Below are 11,018 nucleotides of genomic sequence, written 5' to 3'. Positions count from 1 at the left end.
TGATTTTTCCGTTCTCTCTTAGCCTTCCAACAGAGAGAGGGATAGAGGAGGAGAGGACCTTCGACCAGGCCCCTCCTCGTCTTTTGCTAGTCCTGTCATTGCGTCACGGCAAACCGATGATGGGGGGGAGTCGTGGCTCGCTCGCTCGCTCGCTCGCTCGAGAGGGCGGGAGGGATGCCCGCCCTTCAGGAGGCACAAGAGCTCGCCAAGACGCCGGCGGCGGGGGGGACGTGGTGCCGCCCCGCCCACAGGCGAGCCCCCTCGTCAGAGTCAGCGGCAGCGTAGGCTGCATTACTGCATCCGCCATGACAGGGGAGGAAGACAGGAGCGGAACCACGGCCGCCAAAGACTCGGGAGCTCGACCGGCGCCGACAAACCGAGAGCTCGCCAGACCCAACAGACAAAACAAACAGCTGGCTCGCTCCACCGGCTCGTGCCGACTCTACCCCCGCGCAAAAACAGGAGGAGGCCTCGGCAAAACACAACAGCCGCCGCCGCCTGCCGCCGCGCTCCACCACTGCTTTCTTGTGGCATTTTCCAGGGGATGGGAGGGAAGCTATCCTCGGACTAAGGGCCGACTTAACCACGACCAAGCGATGTTGGCGGGGAACCCTCCTCCGCTTCGGTCAACGAGGGTCCGGCTTGCTCGAGCATTTGCTACTACCACCAAGATCCGCACCGGTGGCGGCTCCAGACGAGACCACCCCGTATCCTTCTCAGCGCACCACCGCGCCCTCCTACTCGCCGGGGCCTCGAGACCTCCTCGTCGCAGCCAATAGTGCGCCCGGCGGTAGAGTATCGGGAGGATGCTTGAGCGCCATGCCATTTTCGGGGTTACTTGCTTCGGCAGGTGAGTTGTTACACACTCCTTAGCGGATTCCAACTTCCATGGCCACCGTCCTGCTGTCTATAGCAAGCAACTCCCTTCCATGGGATCGGAATTAGCATCCATTTAGGCCCCTTAACTCCACGTTTTGTTCATCTCACAGCGCCAGTTCTGCTTACCCAAATTGGCCCACTAGGCACTCCGATTCTCGTCCGGGGCTTCAGCGAAGCAAGCCCGGCACCTCACCCATTTAAAGTTTGAGAATGGGCTGAGGACATTTCGCCCCCAACACCCCTAGTCATTCGCTTTACCGGATGGAACTCGTTCGACATGAGCGCCAGCTATCCTGAGGGAAACTTCGGAGGGAACCAGCTACTAGATAGTTCGATTGGTCTTTCGCCCCTATACTCAGCTCTGGCGATCGATTTGCACGTCAGAAACGCTTCGGACCTCCACCAGGGTTTCCCCTGGCTTCATCCTGGCCAAGCATAGTTCACTATCTTTCGGGTCCCAACATTTATGCTCTGGGTACCCGCCGACACATCCGGACGCCGGAAACCCGCCCGGGGAGGGCGGCGGCGCCCGTTCGTCATGGCGAGTCCCGGGCCTGCGCCCCCCGAAAGGCCCCCGCCCGAAGGAAGGGACCCCGGCGTGCGGGAGCGGAAGCGGGACTCCGCGCCGTCCCGGGGAGGAAAGTCAGTCACTCCGTCCGGGTGCACGCGGCCGCCCGCTCGCCGAGGGATCGGCCCAATCACTTTCATTGCGCCCGTGGGTTTAGTGCGCCCATTGACTCGCATACATGTTGGACAGAGGGGCGAGAAACCCCATCTCCCGACACGCGGCACGCGCCGCCGGTTCCTGCCAGAACCCGGGCCTCAGACGCCCCAAACCCCAACGCGTCGCGGCGACCTACTGCGGGGGGAAGATCGCCCGCCGGCGCCGGGCAGGCGGCGGGCCGCGCCCCCCTGCCTCCCCCGACCCCGAAGGATCGAGAGAAAGGGAGGTCTTGCGACCATCGCGCGCCGCCCGGCGAACCATCGCTCATCGAGGAATAGGGTCTTAAGGGAACGTCTGGACAACGCAAGGGACTTTAGCGAGGCGGGGACGTGGAGAACAACCTCCCACACCTCTCTCCCGAGCGCCTTCCTTCGGAAGTCCAGCGAACTCCCCAGGGCGCCTAGCGGTGCAAAGGCAAAGGGGACGAGCCCCCCGGCCTCGCACCCACGGCAAGGTCAACAGCCCGCCGTCGCTAATGGACGACGGGCCCCATGGTGCTTAGCAGGCCTCCACACCTTGGCCAGCTTCTGGGGGCCGCACGCATGCATGCAGTCCCCCGCCCGCTGGCCGTCCGGCACGGAGGCCCCCGCACGGCGATCTTTCGCCTCACTCTCAACAGAAACACTGTGTCGGCCTACCGGAGAACGGGCGGCGGGGGGGCCGCCGCAGCCGTCCATACTGTCTCCCGGTAGGCAACGTCACGACACTCGAGGGAGGGTGGCGGCCGTCCTTCGAAGAAGGCACAGGGCCGCCGCAATGTGCGTTCGACACGTCGATGGAATCACGGGACAATTGCGATAGCCATCAGACTACGCTTTTTGCCGCGGTCTTCCTCGACCCACGAGCCAAGTGATCCCCCGTTAAGAGTCTTGGAGAGGTTTTTTTCGAGTTCGCACGCGACTCGCTCGCCTCCCACCCGACCAGGGGCCGAGGGGAAGTAAACAACTCGTTTGAAAAAACAAAAGCTAAGCACAGACCGCGACACGGACGTCGTCGATCCCAGCTGGCCACGAAAAGTCCCGGTAACCCAGGCGGGGCGGGAAAGAGATTAACTTTGGGGTTCGGCGCCTCCACCCTTTTTTTTTTAAGCTCCACCCGCCTCCTTTCCCTCCTACAGCGAGAGAGAGACAGAGGGGTACCAGAGCCTATCATCATAAGGAGGAGGAGAGCCGGGAGCCGTCCCGAGAGCCCCCCGTAATGGCGTTCGAAAGAAGAAGAAGAAGAAGGGCCGATGCACGGTACGTCCACCGCTGCATTATTTCCTTCGACAGGGCCCGCCCTTCCAAGCCGGGAGGGGTCCTCACGGCCCCCTCTCGACGGACCGCGATTGGGCAAGCAAGCCAGCCAAAAGCTAGCGAGCGATCTCGGGTCGGTAATGATCCTTCCGCAGGTTCACCTACGGAAACCTTGTTACGACTTTTACTTCCTCTAAATGACCCAGCTTGGACACCTTTCCGTCGACCCGAGGGCGCTGACTGACGGGCAGCAGCGGCTCCAAGGGCGCCAGTCCGGTGCCCTCACTAGACCATTCAATCGGTAGTAGCGACGGGCGGTGTGTACAAAGGGCAGGGACTAAATCGGTGCAATCTGGTGAATTGCGCCTACTGGGAATTCCTCGTTCATGGGGAACATTTGCAAGCCCCAATCCCCTTTACGGACAGCTTTCACGAGGTTACCCGCTCCTCTCGGAGCGGGGACAGCTCGCTGAACTCTCCATTGTAGCGCGCGTGCGGCCCAGAACATCTAAGGGCATCACAGACCTGTTATGGCTCAATCTCTCGTGCGGCTAGTATATTTTTTGCTGCCGCTTATCCCTCTAAGAAGAAGATTGCGAAGCGGACGCCAGTTTCCGAAGCCGGGGCGAACACCGCGGCGGAGGAGCAGCCACGCGCAACGAGGCAGAACCCCGCACGCGCAACCACCGCCGCCCGCGCGCGGGCCGCACCCGGCCCGGCTTTAGGGACTCGTCGCCGCCCTGGAAGGCGGCGCGAGGACGAGACCCGTCGACTATTTAGCAGGCTAGAGTCTCGTTCGTTATCGGAATTAACCAGACAGATCACTCCACCAACTAAGAACGGCCATGCACCACCACCCACCGAATCGAGAAAGAGCCTTCATTCTGTCAATCCTTCCGGTGTCCGGGCCTGGTGAGTTTCCCCGTGTTGAGTCAAATTGAGCCGCAGGCTCCACTCCTGGTGGTGCCCTTCCGTCAATTCCTTTAAGTTTCAGCTTTGCAACCATACTTCCCCCGGAACTCAAAGACTTTGGTTTCCCGGAAGCTCCCCGCCGGGTCATGGGAATAACTGCGGCGGATCGCTAGTCAGCATCGTTTAAGGTTAGAACTAGGGCGGTATCTGATCGCCTTCGAACCTCTAACTTTCGTTCTTGATCAATGAAAACATCCTTGGCAGATGCTTTCGCATTAGGTCGTCATGCGACGGTCTAAGAATTTCACCTCTGGCGTCGCAGTACGAATGCCCCCGTCTGCTTCTCTTAATCATTACCTCGGGTTCCGAAAAACCGACAAAATAGAACCGAGGTCCTCTTCCATCATTCCATGCACGACCATTCGGGCTGTAAGCAATCGTCAGCCTGCTCTGAGCACTCTAATTTTTTCAAAGTAAACGTGCCGGCCACAAGGGGACACCCGGTTAAGGGCATACAAACCCCCTGCAAGCCGGCGGGGACACAGCTCGGAACCCGGCAGTGACCGCCGCTAAGGCGGACCGCCGGTCCGGAGCAGAGTTCCAACTACGAGCGTTTCAACCGCAACAACTTTAATATACGCTAGTGGAGCTGGAATTACCGCGGCGGCTGGCACCAGACTTGCCCTCCACTTGATCCTCGTACAAGGATTTAAAGTGTACTCATTCCAATTGCGAAGCCCCGTTCGGGGCTCGCAACAGTATTTTTCGTCACTACCTCCCCGTGCCGGGAGTGGGTAATTTGCGCGCCTGCTGCCTTCCTTAGATGTGGTAGCCGTCTCTCAGGCTCCCTCTCCGGAATCGAACCCTGATTCCCCGTTACCCGTGATAGCCATTGTAGGCGTTTAACCTACAATCGAGAGCTGATAAGGCAGACGCCTGCAGGACGCGGCGCCGACCCAACCCGTCAGGGAGGGGTCGTGCGCTCGGCAAAAGTTATTCTGTTTCACCAAGAGAGTCAGGCGCGCGGCCCTCGCGAGCCGCGCGCCCAGGGGTTTTGGTCTAATAAAAGCGCTCCTCCCTCGCGGTCGGAGACTCCAAAGGCATGTATTAGCTCTAGAATTACCACAGTTATCCAAGTAATGCGGTTCAGCAGAGATCCAATGAGTTGTATCTGATTTAATGAGCCGTCCGCGGTTTCGCCTTAAGTCGGCCTGTACTTACACATGCATGGCTTAATCTTTGAGACAAGCATATGACTACTGGCAGGATCAACCAGGTAGCACATAGCAATAACAGCACACCAGTCGTCAACGACCCGCCGCCGCCGCCGCCACTGCTGCCGCCCGCGCCACAGCGGGGGGGGAGCCGGCGACGGAAGACGGGGACCGTCTACCGATGGAGGCACAAGCTCTACTGCTCGCCGCCTTCTTCTTCTTCTTCCGCCTCCACCACCACCACCACCTCTTCCTCCTTTTTACGGGAGGCTGGCGGCGGCGGCGGCGGCAGCAGCAGCAGAGAGAGAGCTGGCGAGTTTTTCGAGGGCGTTCAAAAAAGGGGCTATCGGCGCCGCTACCAGGGGAAAAGGGGGAACTCGCCGGGCCAGAACAAAAGAGCACGGCCGCGACATGCCCCCTCCCGGGCGCTAACCTCCAAGTAAAAGGCCCACACCCCAGAGCACGCACCCTCCAAAAGAGCTTGGCATCCCAAGCCACTGGCCCGTCCGCCAGCGCCCGAGTCGTCGTCCTCCATTCTTCCTACCGTGGCCGAGCCCAAAAAGGGGCAGAGGCCCCGCGTAGGAGACTCCAGAGGAGAGGCGGGACGAAAATCAGGAGGAGGAGGGGCAGCGCCCAAGGCGTGGGCCCAGCCCGACAGCAAGGGGGGGGAAGGCACCCGAGCGTCGAGCCAGTTCCAAAAAGGAAAAACCATGTCAATCACATGGGCGGATCAAAGACGGTGATTGCCGAAAGAGCTTCCTCTCGTCGCAGGTTACGCACACCCGGGATCTAACTCGGCGTTACCGGCCGTGGCCGACGGGAGTACAGACCCAAGGGCGGACCGCGCGAGGGTGAGGCCGCGAAGGGCACTCGGGAAACAATTCCGAACGGAAACAGAGAAGGGGGGGCAGCCGCATATATGAAGGGCAGGGCCCGGCCGGCCGTCGGCGGCGCGAGGACTGGTTACCTCGGCGGCCTCGGGCCAACCAGAAGGGCGCGAGCCCACGGCTATTGCTGTGAAAGGTGGGCCAGACGGGGTTTTTTACGCCCACAGTCGCTCCCGAGGCAAGAGAGAGGGGGAGGGTTTGGCCGGCCCGCCGACGAGCAAAAGAGACGCGGCGCACCGAGCGAGGGGGAGAGGGGCCGCAATCGCTCGGCGAAAATCGCTGCGTCCTGTGCACTCAGGGGAGGGCGCAGGCCTGGAAGAGCAGGGGGGACTAAGGACAGAGCCGGCTCGGCGGGGCACAACCGAGGCCAGGACTCCGCCCACGCTGCGGACGGCTCCCCCCTACCTTTATCCGGACGGCTGGTTAGGGCCCGAGACCACAACAACACCGCAAAGTCCGCAACGCCCACGCCACCGGGGCGGCTCCAAAGGGGAGGAGGCCCGCCTGGACCCAAAGGCGGACGCCAAGGCAGGGGCGCCCAGGCGCCACGGCAACCCCAAAGGTCGGCCCGCTGGGGCGGAGAGAGCAACGCCTTCTGCGCTCGGGCGGCCCGAGGCAGAGCCGCCGCCCGCCACACCAGGCCACAGCCGGACCGGCGGCCCGAGAGGAGGAAGAACGCCAGCCAAGGAGTCCACCAAGGAAGGAGGCGCCCCCCGGGGGAAGGCGACGGGCGCACCGCCGCCCCCGGCTCGGAGGCGCCCGCCACCCGCGACCGCCCGGCCACGGACCGAGGCCGAGGCCGCCCCCGAGCCACAGGAGGTCCGAGCCGAACCCGCGGCTCGGGAGGAGGCAAAACTCAAGGCCCGCCAAACCCAGGCGGCGGCCGGAGAGGAAGCCTCCCCCTATATATATCCGGACGGCTGGTTAGGGCCCGGGACCGCACCAACCCCGCCCAAAACCAAGACCCGCACCCGCGCGGGAGGCTCGCGCCCATGGCCCGCCCACCTGGCCACGAATGAACGGCCGCACTCCGCTCAAGGCGCCCTCTCCCGCGACCCGCGCCCCGGGCTCGCGCCCGAGGCCCGCGCCACCTGGAATGGGGAACGCACCGGGCGGCAGGCGCAACCGCCGTTCCCCGGCTCGGAGGCGCCCGCCACCCGCGCCCGCCGCGCGCCCCGGCCCGAGGCCGAGCCGGCGCCCGCCACAGGAGGCCCGAGCCGAAGCGGAGGCTCGAGAGGAGGAGGAACAAACCAATCCCCCAAGATAGGGAGGCGCGCCCCTCGAGAAGGCGGCAGGCGCCTCCGCGCCGCCACAGGAGGCCCCCGCCGAAGCGGAGGCTCGAGAGGAGGAGGAGGAGGAACAAACCAGTCCCCCCAAGAAGGGAGGCGCCCCTCTTCTGGACGCCACGGCCGGACCTCCGCCCGTCCGGCGGCCCGAGGGGAGGAAAAAACACGAGCCAATCCACCAACGAAGGAGCCTCTCGCCCGCCACACCATGCCATGCCACAGCCGGACCGGCGGCCCGAGAGGAGGAAGAACGCCAGCCAAGGAGTCCACCAAGGAAGGAGGCGCCCCCCGGGGGAAGGCGACGGGCGCACCGCCGCCCCCGGCTCGGAGGCGCCCGCCACCCGCGACCGCCCGGCCACGGACCGAGGCCGAGGCCGCCCCCGAGCCACAGGAGGTCCGAGCCGAACCCGCGGCTCGGGAGGAGGCAAAACTCAAGGCCCGCCAAACCCAGGCGGCGGCCGGAGAGGAAGCCTCCCCCTATATATATCCGGACGGCTGGTTAGGGCCCGGGACCGCACCAACCCCGCCCAAAACCAAGACCCGCACCCGCGCGGGAGGCTCGCGCCCATGGCCCGCCCACCTGGCCACGAATGAACGGCCGCACTCCGCTCAAGGCGCCCTCTCCCGCGACCCGCGCCCCGGGCTCGCGCCCAAGGCCCGCGCCACCTGGAATGGGGAACGCACCGGGCGGCAGGCGCAACCGCCGTTCCCCGGCTCGGAGGCGACCGCCACCCGCGCCCGCCGCGCGCCCCCTCGGGCCGAGGCCGAGCCGGCGCCCGCCACAGGAGGCCCGAGCCGAAGCGGAGGCTCGGGAGGAGGAGGAGGAGGAACAAACCAAATCCCCCCCAAGATAGGGAGGCGCGCCCCTCGGGAAGGCGGCAGGCTCCTCCGCGCAAGCCACAGAAAGCCCCTTGCCGAAGCGGCGGCTCGAGAGGAGGAGGAGGAGGATCAAACCAATCCCCCAAGGAAGGCGGCAGGCGGCGACAGGCGCACCGCCGCCCCCCGGCTCGCAGGCGCCCGCCACCCGCGACCGCCCGGCCACGGGGGCCGAGGCCAGGACGCCCGCAAGCCACAGGAGGCCCGAGCCGGACCCGCGGCTCGAGAGGAGGCAAACCCTGCAGGAGGGAGGCGCCCCCCAAGAGACTCCCGCGACAGGCGCACCGCCGTTCCTCGGCTCGCAGGCGCCCGCCACCCGCGACCGCCGCGCGCCCCCTTCGGGCCGAGGCCGAGCCGGCGCCCCCAAGCCACGGGGAGGCCCGAGCCGGACCCGCGGCTCGGGAGGAGGCAAAACTCAAGGCCCGCCAAACCCAGGCGGCGGCCGGAGAGGAAGCCTCCCCCTATATATATCCGGACGGCTGGTTAGGGCCCGGGACCGCACCAACCCCGCCCAAAACCAAGACCCGCACCCGCGCGGGAGGCTCGGGCCCAAGGCCCGCCCACCTGGCCACGGATGAACGGCCGCACTCCGCTCAAGGCGCCCTCTCCCGCGACCCGCGCCCCGGGCTCGCGCCCAAGGCCCGCGCCACCTGGAATGGGGAACGCACCGGGCGGCAGGCGCAACCGCCGTCCCCCGGCTCGGAGGCGCCCGCCACCCGCGCCCGCCGCGCGCCCCCTTCGGGCCGAGGCCGAGCCGGCGCCCGCAAGCCACAGGAGGCCCGAGCCGGACCCGCGGCTCGGGAGGAGGCAAACCCTGCAGGAGGGAGGCGCCCCCCAAGAGACTCCGGCGACAGGCGCACCGCCGTTTCCCCGGCTCGCAGGCGCCCGCCACCCGCGACCGTCGCGCGCCCCCTTCGGGCCGAGGCCGAGCCGGCGCCCGCAAGCCACAGGAGGCCCGAGCCGGACCCGCGGCTCGGGAGGAGGCAAGCCCTGCAGGAGGGAGGCGCCCCCCAAGAGACTCCCGCGACAGGCGCACCGCCGTTTCCCCGGCTCGCAGGCGCCCGCCACCCGCGACCGCCCGGCCACGGGGGCCGAGGCCAGGACGCCCGCGACCCACAGGAGGCCCGAGCCGGACCCGCGGCTCGGGAGGAGGCAAACCCTGCAGGAGGGAGGCGCCCCCCAAGAGACTCCCGCGACAGGCGCACCGCCGTTCCCCGGCTCGCAGGCGCCCGCCACCCGCGACCGCCGCGCGCCCCCTCGGGCCGAGGCCGAGCCGGCGCCCGCGACCCACAGGAGGCCCGAGCCGGACCCGCGGCTCGGGAGGAGGCAAAACTCAAGGCCCAGGCGGCGGCCGGAAGGGAGCCTCCCCCTACATATATCCGGACGGCTGGTTAGGGCCCGAGACCACAACAACACCGTCGAAACCGACCCCCCGGACCCGTGCAAAAGGCTCGGGCCCAAGGCCCGCCCACCTGGACCCTAATGAAGGGCCACTCAAGGACCCTCGCCGCCCCCCCCCGCCAGCCGGAGTACGGGCTTGCGCCCACCTTCCCGAGTACGGGCTTGTGTTTCCCCCCCCCCCCCCTCACACACCCCTCCCCCCGCCACCTTTCCGGAGTAAGGGCTCCCCCCCCCCCGCCATTCCAGGCAGGAGAAGTGAAGTGAAGTGAAGTGAAGTAGAGTCAGGAAGTAAGTAAGTAAAGTCAAAGTAGGTAGGTAGGTAAAGTAAAGCAATGGAATGGAATGGAATGGAATGGAATGGGTGTATACATATACATCATATAACGTAACAAAGACAATATTGATAGGGTATAATCTGTAGCTCCGCGTCCGCCTCACGCCATCTACTGGCTTCTCTTCATTCTCTCCCTCCCACCGCCGGCCGGCCGGCCGCCAAGACAGATATTTCTGACCCTCACTCGTAATCCATCAAGAAGAAGAAGGAAGAAGAAGAAGAAGAAGAACAAGAGCACAAGTCCCAATAAAAATCTCCTCGTTTCTTCCAGGAAAAGAGGGGAGGGGAGGGAAAGGGGCAAGGCTACTAAGCCCTCGGCAGAAAAAATCGGAGGAGGCCTTCTCGGCACAGAGGCTGCTGCGCAGGCGCTCCACTCGATCACAAACTTTACATTATTAATCAAGCCGCCCTTGCTCTCACGGACGGACTTTCTCTCTTTTTTCCATCTCGTCGTTGTTGTTGTTCTTACGCCTCGCGCGGGGACTGGAGGAGGAGGAGGAGGAGGAGGGGACTGTTGACGCTGCATGCATGCATGCACGCACGCAGCTCCTTTTGTCTCTCGATCGTCCTCGCTCTCCCGCCGCTCGCGGGGAAGACGACAACAACAACAAAACCTTCCGACTAAAGGGGACAAGTCTCACTCAATCGCAGGAAAGGAGGAGCCTGCTCTAGAAATTACGACACCCCAGCCGACAAGTCAGTCGTATGCAGACGGTTCGGTACGGCACACCGGACCTGGTTTACTCTTTATCGAGGAAGCTGGTTGCCAAAGGGAGGCCCCCCTTACAACTCCGGGGCGACGACCGACCGCGGACGCGCCGCGCGAGCCCGCGAAGACCCGCTAAACGCGCACCGCGGCCACTGGCCGCCGACTAGGACCTCCCCCCTTCGACCGTGGCAGTCGCGTGATTTCCTCTTGCATGGGCACAGTCCGCCGCGCGCGTCCCTCCGGAAAGGGAGCACGCGGCGTCTAAACTGACAGGGCGTTTAGACCACTCGCCGATCCGTTGCGCCGCACGCGATCACGTCGCTTAACGCTCAGCGCGGTTTCCCCCTTGAGAGGCTTTCAGGGGTAAAACCTGCCGGACGTGGCTGCCCTCCGAAAGTGGCCTGTCGACCAAGAGGCGCACCATTGGTCCGGACCCACCGTTCCTCTCGTACTGGGCGGGGCTGCTGTCGCGACATGCCTTACGTTGTTAACGGTAGGGTAAAACTAACCTGTCTCGCGACGGTCTAAACCCAGCTCACGTTCCCTTTGAAAGGGTGAACA

General features: G+C 65.0%; 1 non-coding gene and 3 pseudogenes across 1 annotated transcript; all 4 read right to left on the bottom strand.

The window, feature by feature from the left end:
- Nucleotides 1–671: 671 nt before the first annotated feature.
- Nucleotides 672–1,634, bottom strand: LOC147466833 (large subunit ribosomal RNA; annotated as a pseudogene; the record flags this gene model as incomplete).
- A 670-nt stretch (nt 1,635–2,304) lies between these two features.
- On the bottom strand, nt 2,305–2,472 carry LOC147466832 (5.8S ribosomal RNA; annotated as a pseudogene).
- Nucleotides 2,473–2,976: 504 nt separating this feature from the next.
- LOC122256198 (small subunit ribosomal RNA) lies at nt 2,977–5,029 on the bottom strand. The gene has a single exon (XR_006223510.1). It is a non-coding gene; the product is annotated as a small subunit ribosomal RNA (ribosomal RNA).
- Nucleotides 5,030–10,358: 5,329 nt separating this feature from the next.
- The window catches only part of LOC147466831 (large subunit ribosomal RNA), a 1,352-nt pseudogene continuing 692 nt past the window's right edge, over nt 10,359–11,018 (bottom strand).

The sequence above is a fragment of the Penaeus japonicus genome, unplaced genomic scaffold, assembly GCF_977035675.1.
Source record: "Penaeus japonicus unplaced genomic scaffold, GWHDUDI00000001_assembly GWHDUDI00000041, whole genome shotgun sequence".
Classification (NCBI taxonomy): Eukaryota; Metazoa; Arthropoda; class Malacostraca; order Decapoda; family Penaeidae; genus Penaeus; species Penaeus japonicus.
This window is presented reverse-complemented; position numbering and strand designations above follow the sequence as displayed.